General features: G+C 42.7%; 1 protein-coding gene across 7 annotated transcripts in view; it reads right to left on the reverse strand.

Moving 5' to 3' along the window:
- TTLL9 (tubulin tyrosine ligase like 9) overlaps positions 1–14,266 on the reverse strand; it is a 62,129-nt gene that overhangs the window by 24,455 nt on the left and 23,408 nt on the right. The window lies entirely within an intron of this gene.

Consider the following 14,266-nt stretch of genomic DNA (forward strand, 5'->3'; position numbering starts at 1 on the left):
CTCCCCCCGAGGGCCCCCCAACTGTCCCTGAGGAATGGTCCAGCCCAGCCTTGAAGGGGTTGGGACAGAGAAGGTGCTAAGCATGGCGGGAGGGAGAGAGGGAAGTGGGAAGGAAAGTGAGAGACCGACTGAGCTCACAAAGGCACACAATTGCATGAATAATACAAAGGAGCAGACAATTAAAAAGCCATTTCTAACAGTCCTGGGAACACATCATCCACTTCTTTTTTTGGAAATCAATTTGCCTTCCTAATTAGATTTTGCTTCAGCTAATACTGCAATCAGCCTGCCTTTACTGAATCCCAGCATGGATAATTCAAAGCTTCACAGAGTCTAGGGGTTGGAGAATCTTTCATACCATGCAGGGCAGCAGGCACCAAAGGCATTGTTCCCTCTGTGACATCCCTCCACAACGGTCACCTGCCTGACCTTGCACATTCACAGTGCCAGGAAGCTCACTACCTTCCCCCACCCCCCTGACAGCCCATTCCGTGGCAGGATTAAGCAGTCTATTAAGCAGTCATTTCATCCAGAAGGTACATATTAGGTGCCTACTGTGTGCTTGGCTTTATGCTATAGCAGTAGCCCAGACCTCATGGAACTTTCACAGCCTAACCTGTGTTGAGTTAAAATTCGCCTGCCTGGTTCTGGCCTCTAGGCCCTCCTACAGCAAATCTGGTTCCTGGGCCCCAGAACAGCCCTTTGGTTATTTGCAGCCACTGAGCAAGTGCCCCGGAGTCATTTTTCTCTCCAGCATAAATGCACCCAGCCTGAGCAAACTCTCATTTCGTTCTCATCTCCTCTGAGCACGGCCCAGCTGGTCAAAGCGAGGCTCATGGTACAATGTGAGGCGGGCAGGGCCATCAGGCCTGGCCGCGGGTTGTTGCAAGAAGGGCTCCCAGCGGTGGCGGCAGTGGAGCTAAAAACCCAGCCCTGCTCTGCCTGCCATGCTGTGCACCCTGGTTCAGGGTTGTGTGTGCCCAGAAGATGGGGTGCCCAAAAGACTGGAGCACTGGCAGTGGCGCAGGGGCAGCCACACGTGCACAGCTCTTCTGGAAAACAATTACTCAGTGTGCATCCAGGGCTTCCAACAGTTCACAGCTGTGCAAAGACTTGACCGGGCACTTCGCAAGAGATGACCCAGAGTAAGCAATGAAAAGGCACTGACCCATAGTCTTCAGGGAAACGCAGATGAAAACCCCAATATGATAGCACTGCACGCTCCCCAGGAATGGCTAAAAGTAAAGGCAGACACTACCAAGTGTTGGTGAGGATGTGGAGAAACTGGAACGCTCACACACTGCATTGTTGGGAAACTGTTGGGCAGCATCCACTAAAACTGAAGGCAGTCACCCCTGTGACCCAGCGATTCCTCTCCTAGGTAACTCCGTGACAGAAACGTGTGCACGTGGGCATCCATGGACACGCACGGGAATGTCCAAGCAGCACAATTCATAATAACTGCAACCTTGAAACTCTCAAATGAATAAATATTCTCTCAATGGAATAGTATACAACAATGCTTAACAATTTACAGTTACCCACATCAGTATAGATGAATCGCATGGACATAATGTTGAAGGAGAGAAACCAGACACAATGTAGCTGTATTGCATGATTCCAATTATATAAAGTCCAAAAACAGACAAAAGGAACCTATGCTGTCGGTGACTGGGGGTGGTGAGTGGAATAGGGGTCTGGGGGAGCTGCTGAGGGGCTGGCAATGCTCTGTGCATAATATAGATACTAGTGTTCACCTTGTGAAAATTCATCAAGCTATATCCTTAAAATGTGGGCACTTTCTGTTTTATTAAACTTCAATTAAAAAATTTTTTTTAAAAGTTCATACCTTTTGATCTAGGAACCGCCACCACCACCCCTGTTGATTGACTTCCCTAAAGTCACTCCACTTCCTCTTCTTCCTGGCTGACAAAGCCCGCCTCTCAGGATAGAGGCTAGAAAGACCAGATACTTGTTTTCCCAGCCTCCCTTTCAGCTAATGGAAACCATGTGACCCGTTTTGGCCAAAGAGACCTAAGGAGATATCTGCTTGGGGCTTTGAGGAAAGAATTTCATCCTTGTTAAAAATATTAGGAGGCTTGCCTGGCGGCGCAGTGGTTGAGAATCTGCCTGCCAATGCAGGGGACATGGGTTCGAGCCCTGGTCTGGGAAGATCCCACATGCCGCGGAGCAACTGGGCCCGTGAGCCACAACTACTGAGCCTGCGCATCTGGAGCCTGTGCTCCGCAACGGGAGAGGTCGCGGCAGTGAGAGGCCCGCGCACCGCGATGAAGAGTGGCCCCAGCTCGCCGCAACTAGAGAAAGCCCTCTCACAGAAACGAAGACCCAACACAGCCAAAAATTAATTAATTAATTAATTAATTAATTAATTTAAAAATTAGGGTTGGGGAGAGATTGGGGGTGGGGGAGAGAGAGAGAGAAAGTGCCTGCCCCTTGTTTGAATGCTACATCTGAGGAGGTGATACCTGCAACTACAACAGCCATCTCACATCCATAAGGTGACAAGTTTGATGACAGAAACCCAATACACTGAGGAGGCAGAGTGGACAAAGAGAAGAAGCCTGGGCTTTTAATGGCACCATTGAGTACATCCCTAAACCTGGAACTGCCTACCTCCAGCTTTCTTGTTATATAAGATAATGAAAAGCCTTTATTGTTTAAAGCCTTGTTAGTCACTGACATGCCTGTTCCAGGAGATGTCCTCCTAAGGGAATAATCCTAAAGAGTGGAAAATAAACTTCCTGCATGGTGATATATCAGGGTTGTTGAGACTGGAAATCACCTAATATCTAGCCTCGCCAGACTGTCGTTTCCAAAAGCAATCACAACGATATTCCCAGTCCCATGTGTCTTCCACAACCTTGCTACCCACCACCTTCCAACAAGAGGAAAGTCAATGTCCGTTCCCCTTGAATCTGCGTGAGCCTTCAGGACTGTCTCAACTAATTGTGTACAGCAGAAGTGATGCTGTGGGAATTCCAGTGCTGGGTCATAAAAGGCAACACAGCTTCCACACAGCTTTCTCTTTGGAGATGGTTACCCTTGGAACCCAGCCACCATGCTGTGAGGAAGCTCAGGTCACGTGGAGAAGCCCACACTGGGGGCAACTGAGTCTTCCAGCCCCCAACCCTGGCTGAACTCCCAGCCAGCAGCCAGCACCAACTTGCTAGCGGAGCAAGTGAGCCAGCTTGGCAGCGAATCCTCCAGCCCTCAGTAAATCCGCCCAGGTAGATGCTGGAGCAGCCATGGGCCTTCCCTGTCAAGTGCTGCCCAAGCTGGAGGCTCATGAGTTAAATAAGAGATGATTGTTGTTTCAAGCCACGGAGTTTTGGGACGCAGCAACAGAAACAGAACTTTAGGGGAATAGTTCCTAAACAATGGTAATATTAGCAGCTAATACTTCTCAACTATGAACCAGGCACAAGGATTTTACACACATTTCCTCATTAAAGCTTTTTTTTTTCACCTTGCATTTTCTTTTTTTTAATATATATAATTATTTTTATTTTATTTTATTTTTTTAATTAATTAATTAATTAATTTATGGCTATGTTGGGTCTTCGTTTCTGTGCGAGGGCTTTCTCTAGTTGTGGCAAGCGGGGACCACTCTTCATTGCGGTGTGCGGGCCTCTCACTATCGTGGCCTCTCTTGTTGCGGAGCACAGGCTCCAGACGTGCAGGCTCAGTAGTTGTGGCTCACGGGCCCAGTTGCTCCGCGGCATGTGGGATCTTCCCAGACCAGGGCTCGAACCCGTGTCCCCTGCATTAGCAGGCAGGCTCTCAACCACCGCGCCACCAGGGAAGCCCACCTTGCATTTTCTATTTACTCTTTTATATTAAAATTTTCTGACATATCAAAAGCAGAGAATAGTACATACTCCCAATACACAAATTCAAAATTATCAAACTTTCATTTTAAAACAAATCCCAGATGTCATGTTATTTCACCCTTACAGACTTCAGTGTGCATCTTGTTTTCAAAAAATTGGCACTCTGCTATATAACCATAATACCATTATCATACAAGACATAATTAATAATGATGTTTTAGTGCCTGATTCTTCAGTCCATAATCAAATTCCCCTGATTATCTCAAAAATGTCCTTTTATAATAGGTTTAAGTCCAGACCTAAACAGCTCCCTACATTGCATTTGGTTGTTATGACACCTAAGTCTCTTTTAATTGAGGACAGTCTTCCCTCCTTTCCCCCTGCCATTGACTAGTTGTACAAACCAATTGTCCTGTGCACTGTTCCATGTTCTGGGTTTGTCTGTTTCCTTGTGGCATCATTTAAAGTATTCCTCTTTTCTTTGTATTTCCTATAAATGAAACTTAGCTCTAGAGGTTTGGTTAGATTCAAGTTCCACTTTTTGGCAAGAATACACAGCTGGTGCTATTCCATCACAATTGTCTGGTTGCTCCACATCTAGAGACGCTAAGATTGATCAGCTTGCACCTTTTTCAACTTCACATTCTATTCTGAGCATCTCTCCATTTCAGCTCGTATAGAATGCCCTCATTCTTTATCATGGCTACATAGATCCCATTGGGTGAAAATAACAAAGTGATCATTCCCTTGAAAAGAATACTTCATCTCAGGGGCTTCCCTGGTGGCGCAGTGGTTGAGAATCTGCCTGCTAAGGCAGGGGACACGGGTTTGCGCCCTGGTCTGGGGAGATCCTATATGCCGCGGAGCAACTGGGCCCGTGAACCACAACTACTGAGCCTGCGCGTCTGGAGCCTGTGCTCCGCAACAAGAGAGGCCGCGACAGTGAGAGGCCCACGCACCGCGATGAAGAGTGGCCCCCACTCGCCGCAACTAGAGAAAGCCCTAGCACAGAAACGAAGACCCAACATAGCAATCAATCAATCAATCAATAAATCTTAAAAAAAAAAAAACAACTTCATCTCAATTTATTTGTAAAGATGATCATAAAAGACCCATCAAGGTCTATGATTCGTTAATTATGTACATCAGAAGTTTGCTTTTTAAAAGGAGCCCTTGAATGTATTTTTGGTAAAGAAGTCTTTTGTATTGTAATTAATTCGTTTCTAAATTCTGTTTAGAAAGTCATATCATGACTTTTCTTAAGGGACAGTTGAGTGTTGGCTATAATTATGTGGAGGGATAACTACAAGAAAACTACTGCATATGATACTACTATAGAAATTGTTTTGCTTTTCTCCCTTTGTCAACAGGAAAAGGGACAGAAAATCTCAGACTCCTTAAAGATAGCCTCCAAACACCAAATGGAAACACTGGAATTGTGTGTAATTAGAAATACGCATTTATAGATAACTAAGGGGCCACTTGACAAAATTCATAAAATGGAAGTGAGAGAATTTTACTCAGGAGACAGGAAAACATGGGCGATACAGATGGGATCACCTGGAAAAACTCAGTCCAATTAGAATCTACCCTATAGAATGGGGGAGCCGTAGTGGAATGGATACTGGGGAGACAATAACGCCCACTAAAGCTGGAATCCTATATGTACTTAATTTGAATAAAAAATCCTCTCTTATTTAAATCACAGCATCTCAGTTAGGTTCCATGTACCATTAGTCCCAAAATTTTGCAAAGGTAGACACTGAGGTTGGATATAAAGTGTAACAAGTTATGCAACTTTGTTTGTTTTTTTTTTGAATTTTTGAATTTTATTTTATTTATTTTTTTATACAGCAGGTTCTTATTAGTCATAAATTTTATACATATCAGTGTATACATGTCAATCCCAATCTCCCAATGCATCACACCACCACCCCCACCCCACACTGCTTTCCCCCCTTGGTGTCCATACATTTGTTCTCTACTTCTGTGTCTCAATTTCTGCCCTGCAAACCGGTTCATCTGTACTATTTTTCTAGGTTCCACATATATGCATTAATATACGATATTTGTTTTTCTCTTTCTGACTTACTTCACTCTGTATGATAGTCTCTAGATTCATCCACGTCTCTACAAATGACCCAATTTCATGCCTTCTTATGGCTGAGCAATATTCCATTGTATATATGTACCACATCTTCTTTATCCATACGTCTGTCAATGGGCATTTAGGTTGCTTCCACGACCTGGCTATTGTAAATAGTGCTGCAATGAACATTGGGGTGCCTGTGTCTTTTTGAATTATGGTTTTCTCTGGGTATATGCCGAGGAGTGGGATTGCTGGGTCATATGGTAGTTCTATTTTTAGTTTTTTAAGGAACCTCCTTACTGTTCTCCATAGTGGCTGTATCAATTTACATTCCCACCAACAGTGCAAGAGGGTTCCCTTTTCTCCACACCTTCTCCAGCATTTGTTGTTTGTAGATTTTCTGATGATGCCCATTCTAACTGGTGTGAGGTGATAACTCATTGTAGTTTTGATTTGCATTTCTCTAATAATTAGTGATGTTGAGCAGCTTTTCATGTGTTTCTTGGCCATCTGTATGTCTTCTTTGGAGAAATGTCTATTTAGGTCTTCTGCCCATTTTTGGATTGGGTTGTTTGTTTTTTTAATATTGAGGTGTATGAGGTGTTTATATATTTTGGAGATTAATCCTTTGTCCATTGATTCATTTGCAAATATTTTCTCCCATTCTGAGGGTTGTCTTTTCATCTTGTTTGTAGTTTCCTTTGCTTTGCAAAAGCTTTTAAGTTTCATTAGTTTATTTTTGTTTTTATTTCCGTTACTCTAGGAGGTGGATCAAAAAAGATCTTGCTGTGATTTACGTCAAAGAGTGTTCTTCCTATGTTTTCCTCTAAGAGTTTTATAGTGTACAGTCTTTCATTTAGGTCTTTAATCCATTATGAGTTTATTTTTGTGTATGGTGTTAGGGAGTATTCTAATTTCATTCTTTTACATGTAGCTGTCCAGTTTTCCTAGCACCACTTATTGAAGAGACTGTCTTTTCTCCATTGTATATCCTTGCCTTTGTCATAGGTTAGTTGACCATAGGTGCATGGGTTTATCTCTGGGCTTTCTATCCTGTTCCATTGATCTATATTTCTGTTTTGGTGCCAGTACCATATTGTCTTGATTACGTAGCTTTGTAGTGTAGTCTGAAGTCAAGGAGTCTGATTCCTCCAGCTCCGTTTTTTTCCCTCAAGACTGCTTTGGCTACTGGGAGTCTTTTGTGTCTCCATACAAATTTTAAGATTTTTTGTTCTAGTTCTGTAAAAAATGCCATTGGTAATTTGATAGGGATTGCATTGAATCTGTAGATTGCTTTAGGTAGTATAGTCATTTTCACAATATTGATTCTTCCAATCCAAGAACATGGTATATCTCTCCATCTGTTGGTATCATCTTTAATTTCTTTCATCAGTGTCTTATAGTTTTCTGCATATAGGTTTTTTGTCTCCCTATGTAGGTTTATTCCTAGGTATTTTATTCTTTTTGTTGCAATGGTAAATGGGAGTATTTCCTTAATTTCTCTTTCAGATTTTTCATCATTCATGTATAGGAATGCAAGAGATTTCTGTGCATTAATTTTGTATCCTGCAACTTTACCAAATTCATTGATTAACTCTAGTAGTTTTCTGGTGGCATTTTTAGGATTCTGTATGTATAGTATCATCTGCAAACAGTGGCAGTTTTACTTCTTCTTTTCCAATTTGTATTCCTTTTATTTCTTTTTCTTCTCTGATTGCCATGGCTAGGACTTCCAAAACTATGTTGAATAAGAGTGGTGAGAGTGGACATCCTTGTCTTGTTCCTGATCTTAGAGGAAATGCTTTCAGTTTTTCACCATTGAGAATGATGTTTGCTGTGGGTTTGTCGTATATGGCCTTTATTATGTTGAGGTAGTTTCCCTCTATGCCCACTTTCTGGAGAGTTTTTATCATAAATGAGTGTTGAATTTTGTCAAAAGCTTTTTCTGCATCTATTCGTATGATCATATGGTTTTTCTTCTTCAGTTTGTTAATATGATGTTTCACATTGATTGATTTGCGTATATTGAAGAATCCTTGCATCCCTGGGATAAATCCCACTTGATCATGGTGTATGATCCTTTTAATGTGTTGTTAGATTCTGTTTGCTAGTATTTTGCTGAGGATTTTTGCATCTATATTCATCAGTGATATTGGTCTGTAATTTTCTTTTTTTGTAGTATCTTTGTCTGGTTTTGGTATCAGGGTGATGGTGGCCTCATAGAATGAGTTTGGGAGTGTTCCTTCCTCTGCAATTTTTTGGAAGAGTTTGAGAAGGATGGGTGTTAGCTCTTCTCTAAATGTTTGATAGAATTCACCTGTGAAGCCATCTGGTCCTGGACTCTTGTTTGTTGGAAGATTTTTAATCACAGTTTCAATTTCATTACTTGTGATTGGTCTGTTCATATTTTCTGTTTCTTCCTGGTTCAGTCTTGGAACGTTATACCTTTCTAAGAATTTGTCCATTTCTTCCAGATTGTCCATTTTATTGGCATAGAGTTGCTTGTAGTAGTCTCTTAGGATGTTTTGTATTTCTGTGGTGTCTGTTGTAACTTCTCCTTTTTCATTTCTAATTTTATTGATTTGAGTCCCCTCCCTCTTTTTCTTGATGAGTCTGGCTAATGGTTTATCAATTTTGTTTATCTTCTCAAAGAACCAGCTTTTAGTTTTATTGCTCTTTGCTATTGTTTTCTTTGTTTCTATTTCATTTATTTCTGCTCTGATCTTTATGATTTCTTTCCTTCTGCTAACTTTGGGTTTTGTTTGTTCTTCTTTCTCTAGTTCCTTTAGGTGTAAGGTTAGATTGTTTACTTGAGATTTTTCTTGTTTCTTGAGGTAGGCTTGTATAGCTATAAACTTCCCTCTTAGAACTGCTTTTGCTGCATCCCATAGGTTTTGGATTGTCGTGTTTTCATTGTCATTTGTCTCTAGGTACTTTTTGATTTCCTCTTTGATTTCTTCAGTGATTTCCTGGTTATTTAGTAATGTATTGTTTAGCCTCCATGTATTTCTGTTTTTTACGTCTTTTTCCCTGTAATTGATTTCTAATCTCATAGCGTTGTGGTCAGAAAAGATGCTTGATATGATTTCAATTTTCTTATATTTACTGAGGCTTGATTTGTGACCCAAGATGTGATCTATCCTGGAGAATGTTCTGTGCGCACTTGAGAAGAAAGTGTAATCTGCTGTTTTTGGATGGAATGTCCTATAAATATCAATTAAATCTATCTGGTCTATTGTGTCATTTAAAGGTTGTGTTTCCTTATTAATTTTCTGTTTGGATGATCTGTCCATTGGTGTAAGTGAGGTGTTAAAGTCTTCTACTATTATTGTGTTACTGTTGATTTCCTCTTTTAGAGCTGTTAGCAGTTGCCTTATGTGTTGAGGTGCTCCTATGTTGGGTGCATATATATTTATAATTTTTATATCTTCTTCTTGGATTGACCCCTTGATCATTATGTAGTTTTTAATTTTATTTTTGTTTGTTTCTTTTTTTTTTAACATCTTTATTAGAGTATAATTGCTTTACAATGGTGTGTTAGTTTCTGCTTTATAACAAAGTGAATCAGTTATACATATACATATGTTCCCATATCTCTTCCCTCTTGCGTCTCCCTCCATCCCACCCTCCCTAACATTCTTTATTTTAAAGTCTATTTTATCTGATATGAGTATTGCTACTCCAGCTTTCTTTTGATTTCCATTTGCATGGAATATCTTTTTCCATCCCCTCACTTTCAGTCTGTACGTGTCCCTAGGTCTGAAGTGGGTCTCTTGGAGACAGCATATATATGAGTGTTGTTTTTGTATCCATTCAGCAAGCCTTTGTCTTTTGGTTGGGGCATTTAATCCATTCATGTTTAAGGTAATTATCAATATGTATGTTCCTATTACCATTTTTTTAATTGTTTTGGGTTTGTTTTTGTAGGTCCTTTTCTTCTCTTGGGTTTCCCACTTAGAGAAGTTCCTTTAGCATTTGTTGTAGAGCTGGTTTGGTGGTGCTGAATTCTCTTAGCTTTTGCTTGTCTTAAAGCTTTTGATTTCTCCATCAAATCTGAATGAGATCCTTGCCAGGTGGAGTAATCTTGGTTGTAGTTTCTTCCCTTTCATTACTTTAAGTATATCATGCCACTCCCTTCTGGCTTATAGAGTTTCTGCTGAGAAATCAGCTGTTAACCTTATGGGAGTTCCCTTGTATGTTGTCATTTTTACCTTGCTGCTTTCAATAATTTTTCTTTGTCTTTAATTTTTGCCAATTTGATTACTATGTGTCTTGGCGTGTTTCTCCTTGGGTTTATCCTGTATGGGACTCTCTGCACTTCCTGAACTTGGGTGGCTATTTCCTTTTCCATGTTAGGGAAGTTTTTGACTATAATCTCTTCAAATATTTTCTCGGGTCCTTTCTCTCTCTCTTCTCCTTCTGGGACCCCTATGATGTGAATGTTTTTGTGTTTAATGTTGTCCCAGAGGTCTCTTAGGCTGTCTTCATTTCTTTTCATTCTTTTTTCTTTATTCTCTTCCGCGGCAGTGAATTCCACCATTCTGTCTTCCGGGTCACTTATCCGTTCTTCTGCCTCAGTTATTCTGCTATTGATTCCTTCTAGTGTATTTTTCATTTCAGTTATTGTATTGTTCATCTCTGTTTGTTTGTTCTTTAATTCTTCTAGATCTTTGTTAAACATTTCTTGCATCTTCTTGATCTTTGCCTCTATTCTTTTTCTGAGGTCCTGGATCATCTTCACTATCATTATTCTGAATTCTTTTTCTGGAAGGTTGCCTATCTCCACATCATTTAGTTGTTTTTCTGGGGTTTTATCTTGTTCCTTCATCTGGTACTTAGCCCTCAGCCTTTTCATCTTGTCTATCTTTCTGTGAATGTGGTTTTTGTTCCACAGGCTGCAGGATTGTAGTTCTTCTTGCTTCTGCTGTCTGCCCTTTGATGGATGAGGCTATCTAAGAGGCTTGTGCAAGTTTCCTGATGGGAGGTACTCTTAAGCAACTTTGAGCTCAATCTTGACCTACAGATTACAGCTAGCCATGTGACTACCCTTTAAGAGTGCTTGTAATCTTCTGTGTCTGTACAGTACTTGAAAACTTTTTTTATTATTATTATACAAGTCATAGTCACTCAGAAAATTCTCAGCCCTGGGTTTACACTGGTAGCTGCCTTTGCCACCGCAGCCGAAACCCAACTTCCGGTCGTCATTAAAGCTTTTTAAAACACTTGTATGTAGGCATTAATATTATCCCCATTTTGCAGCCAAGGAAACCAAGGAAGAGAGAAGCCAAGCACTCTGCTCAAATTTACACAGCCAGTAGGTGACGAATCCAGCCTGGTTAAATCTGTCTTTCACAAGCCTGGGGCTCATTCAGCTCCTGCAAAGTGTGAGGGAGTAAACAGAATCATGTGATAAACACGGTGCTACATCTGGGAGCATCAATCTTACTTGATGATTCGGGAGGAAAATATTTTTATTAAAAGATATGTTATTGATTGGAAAACAATATTAGTGGATTATTAAAATGAACCATACTTTGATTTTGTACCACCTGTGGCCACTCATAGCCCTTCACCGCCTGCCTCCCCCTGCCTTGCCCCTGGGGCCCGTTCATCACAGGGCATTCAGTGGGTGTTGCAGATGCGGTTGGTGGTCTCCCCAGCAACAATTCTCTTTCTTCCCTGCCAGCAGAACCCCATTTGGATCTCCTCTTTCCAGTAGCCCCGCCCTCTGGGGACGTCTGAGCCGTCACAGTGGTCCCATGTCCCTGCCATCTGATTGGTTCAGGCATGAGCCAGCAGGATGCCAGGGGAAGTCTGTTGCAGGGACTTCTGGGAATTTGTGTCTTCCTCAAAAGGGCCACAAGACCAGGGTATTCCCTTATTCCTGTGGCAGGTGGAGATGTGAGGAGGTGAGTTAGAGCTGCAGCAGCCTTGTTGTGGCTGAGAGGAGCAGTCAGCCCACTGAGCTGGGAATTGGTGACAGTGTTGAACTGCCCACTGAACCATCCCTGGAGTCGACCTTTCATCATTAAAGGAAATTCCCTGGGGTCTGTAAGCTTGAATGAGAAAAAATTTTTCATCTTTATTTTCATTAACCCCTGACCAGATTTTCACATTTCCTTCCATTATGAAAGCAGGCAAGAAATCCTACTAGTATTAGCCAGGCCTGTGACTTTGCTCTCAAAAAAAAAACCCATTTGGGGCTTCCCTGGTGGTGCAGTGGTTGAGAATCTGCCTGCCAATGCAGGGGACACGGGTTCGAGCCCTGGTCTGGGAGGATCCCACATGCCGCGGAGCAACTGGGCCCGTGAGCCACAGCTACTGAGCCTGCGCGTCTGGAGCCTGTGCTCCGCAACAAGAGAGGCCGCGACAGTGAGAGGCCCGCACACCGCGATGAGGAGTGGCTCCCGCTTGCCGCAACTGGAGAAAGCCCTCGCACGGAAACGAAGACCCAACATAGCCAAAATAACTAACTAACTAAATAAATAGCGTTCCCTTTAAAAAAAAAAAAAAAAAAAGATGAGAACTTGAAATTGGTAATCATGAATTTATAGGTTGGTAATCATGAATTAAAAAAAAAAAAAAACCCAGTTATTTTCATATCACGTTACAACTGTTCAATATCTATCTCCAAATACTGGTTATACTCATTATGACCTTGAAATTACGGTAACGGTTGGGCCTGCTGTTAGACTCTCTTTAATTGTTAATGAAAAGAACATATATTCCTAGAGCATAAAGAATGTGTTAATATTTGTGATGGGCCCGTGAGAAGTACCAGCAGGCCTCTGACTGCAGGAGAGCAGCTGACAGAGTGCCAGCTGCTGCAGCAGAAATCCAGCCCTACTTGCCAGGCCACTGATGCGGATGCAAGGACCCGAAGGCTGGCCCACTCCTGGGAGACAGGGCACTCGTGACAGCGACTTGGGCTTGAGGCCTCCGTAGGCCTCGTTGAACTTCCATCAGGCCGCAGGGCAGTTAGGAGACTTTGCCCACCCTTCCTTCCCTCTCTCCCCGACTGGGGTTGGCCTTGGTGGGGTGACAGCTCCCTCAGCCGCCCCAGGCTCCCTCTGCCTTGTCTCACAGGCCAAACTCTGGCCTATTAAATCTTGTCTTGGCATCTGTTTCTCAGAGGACCCAGACAAACACAGCTTGTAACTGTTTTTCAATATAGTTGCTTTCTTTTATAATCAAACATGCTTTATGTTATGCTTTTAAAAACGCTATCCTGTGATGGGGTCCACACATGACACCAGATGCCAAAGAGAACAGTACAGAACCCCTGCCTTCCTGTTTGAGCTACTGTGAATTGGGTTTTCTGTTATCTGCATCCAGAACATCCCAACTCTTAGGAGATTTCAGTGAAAAAGTGTGAGAAGCTCTGGTTGGGGTAAACCCGTGTAAGAGAATGTTAAAACTCGGCTCTTACCGTCCTGCAGTTTGGACAGAGGCCCCCCCAAAACCCAGAACAGCGCAGTGGTTGCCCAGGATGCTCACAGCCCCGAGTGAAGTGTTAGACCAGCTCTGCGGACACACAGAGAGACTGACAGACCGGGTCCTGAGAGCCCGGCACCTGCCTCCTAGCCACACAAGGGAGGCTAGAGGAGCAAGCGTGGTCCCTATGATCTGGGTCCTGTCCGTTTCCCTGCCAATCCAGAGGGCCTGGGCTGGTGGGAGGGGAGAACACTTAGATGGAAAAGGAAAGTTTGGATTGAGATGGGCTTTACACTAGACTGAGGGGGTGGCGTGAAGGGGGTGATGCTGCCTGCTCCCTTCTGAGTTCACCTCAAACCCCTCTTTCCAGGACTGCTCTGCCGTCACTGAAGAGGAAGAGGAAGGCTCGCAGGCCCTGGGGAACAGGGTAGAGGAGGCATCTGAGGGAAAAGGCAGGCCGGTGGCTGCCCCAACTGGCCCGGCCACTGCAGCTATGTGAACTATGTGAACATTTTTTCTTTTTTAACGTTTCCCCACACCAAAGGAATCCAAGCAACAGGATCCCAGAGCTAATGATCTAGCCCAGTGGTTCTCAGAGTGTGGTACCCAGACCAGCAGCATTCTCATAACCTGGTATGATGGTTAATTGCATGTGTCAACCTGGCTGGGCAATGGTGCCCAGTTGTTTGGTCAAATGCTTGTCTAGATGTTGCTGTTAAGGTATTTTATAGATGTGATTAACATCTACAATCAGTAGACTTTAAGATATCAGTCTGGCTGATGTGGGTGAGCTTCATCCAATCAGGTGAGGGCTTAAGAGCAAAACTTGAGGCTTCTGGAAAAAGAAAGCAATTCTGCTTCAAGACTGTAACAGAGAAATCCTGCCTGAGTT

The sequence above is a fragment of the Balaenoptera borealis genome, assembly GCF_965194805.1.
Source record: "Balaenoptera borealis genome assembly, chromosome: 16".
In the NCBI taxonomy this organism is placed as follows: domain Eukaryota; kingdom Metazoa; phylum Chordata; class Mammalia; order Artiodactyla; family Balaenopteridae; genus Balaenoptera; species Balaenoptera borealis.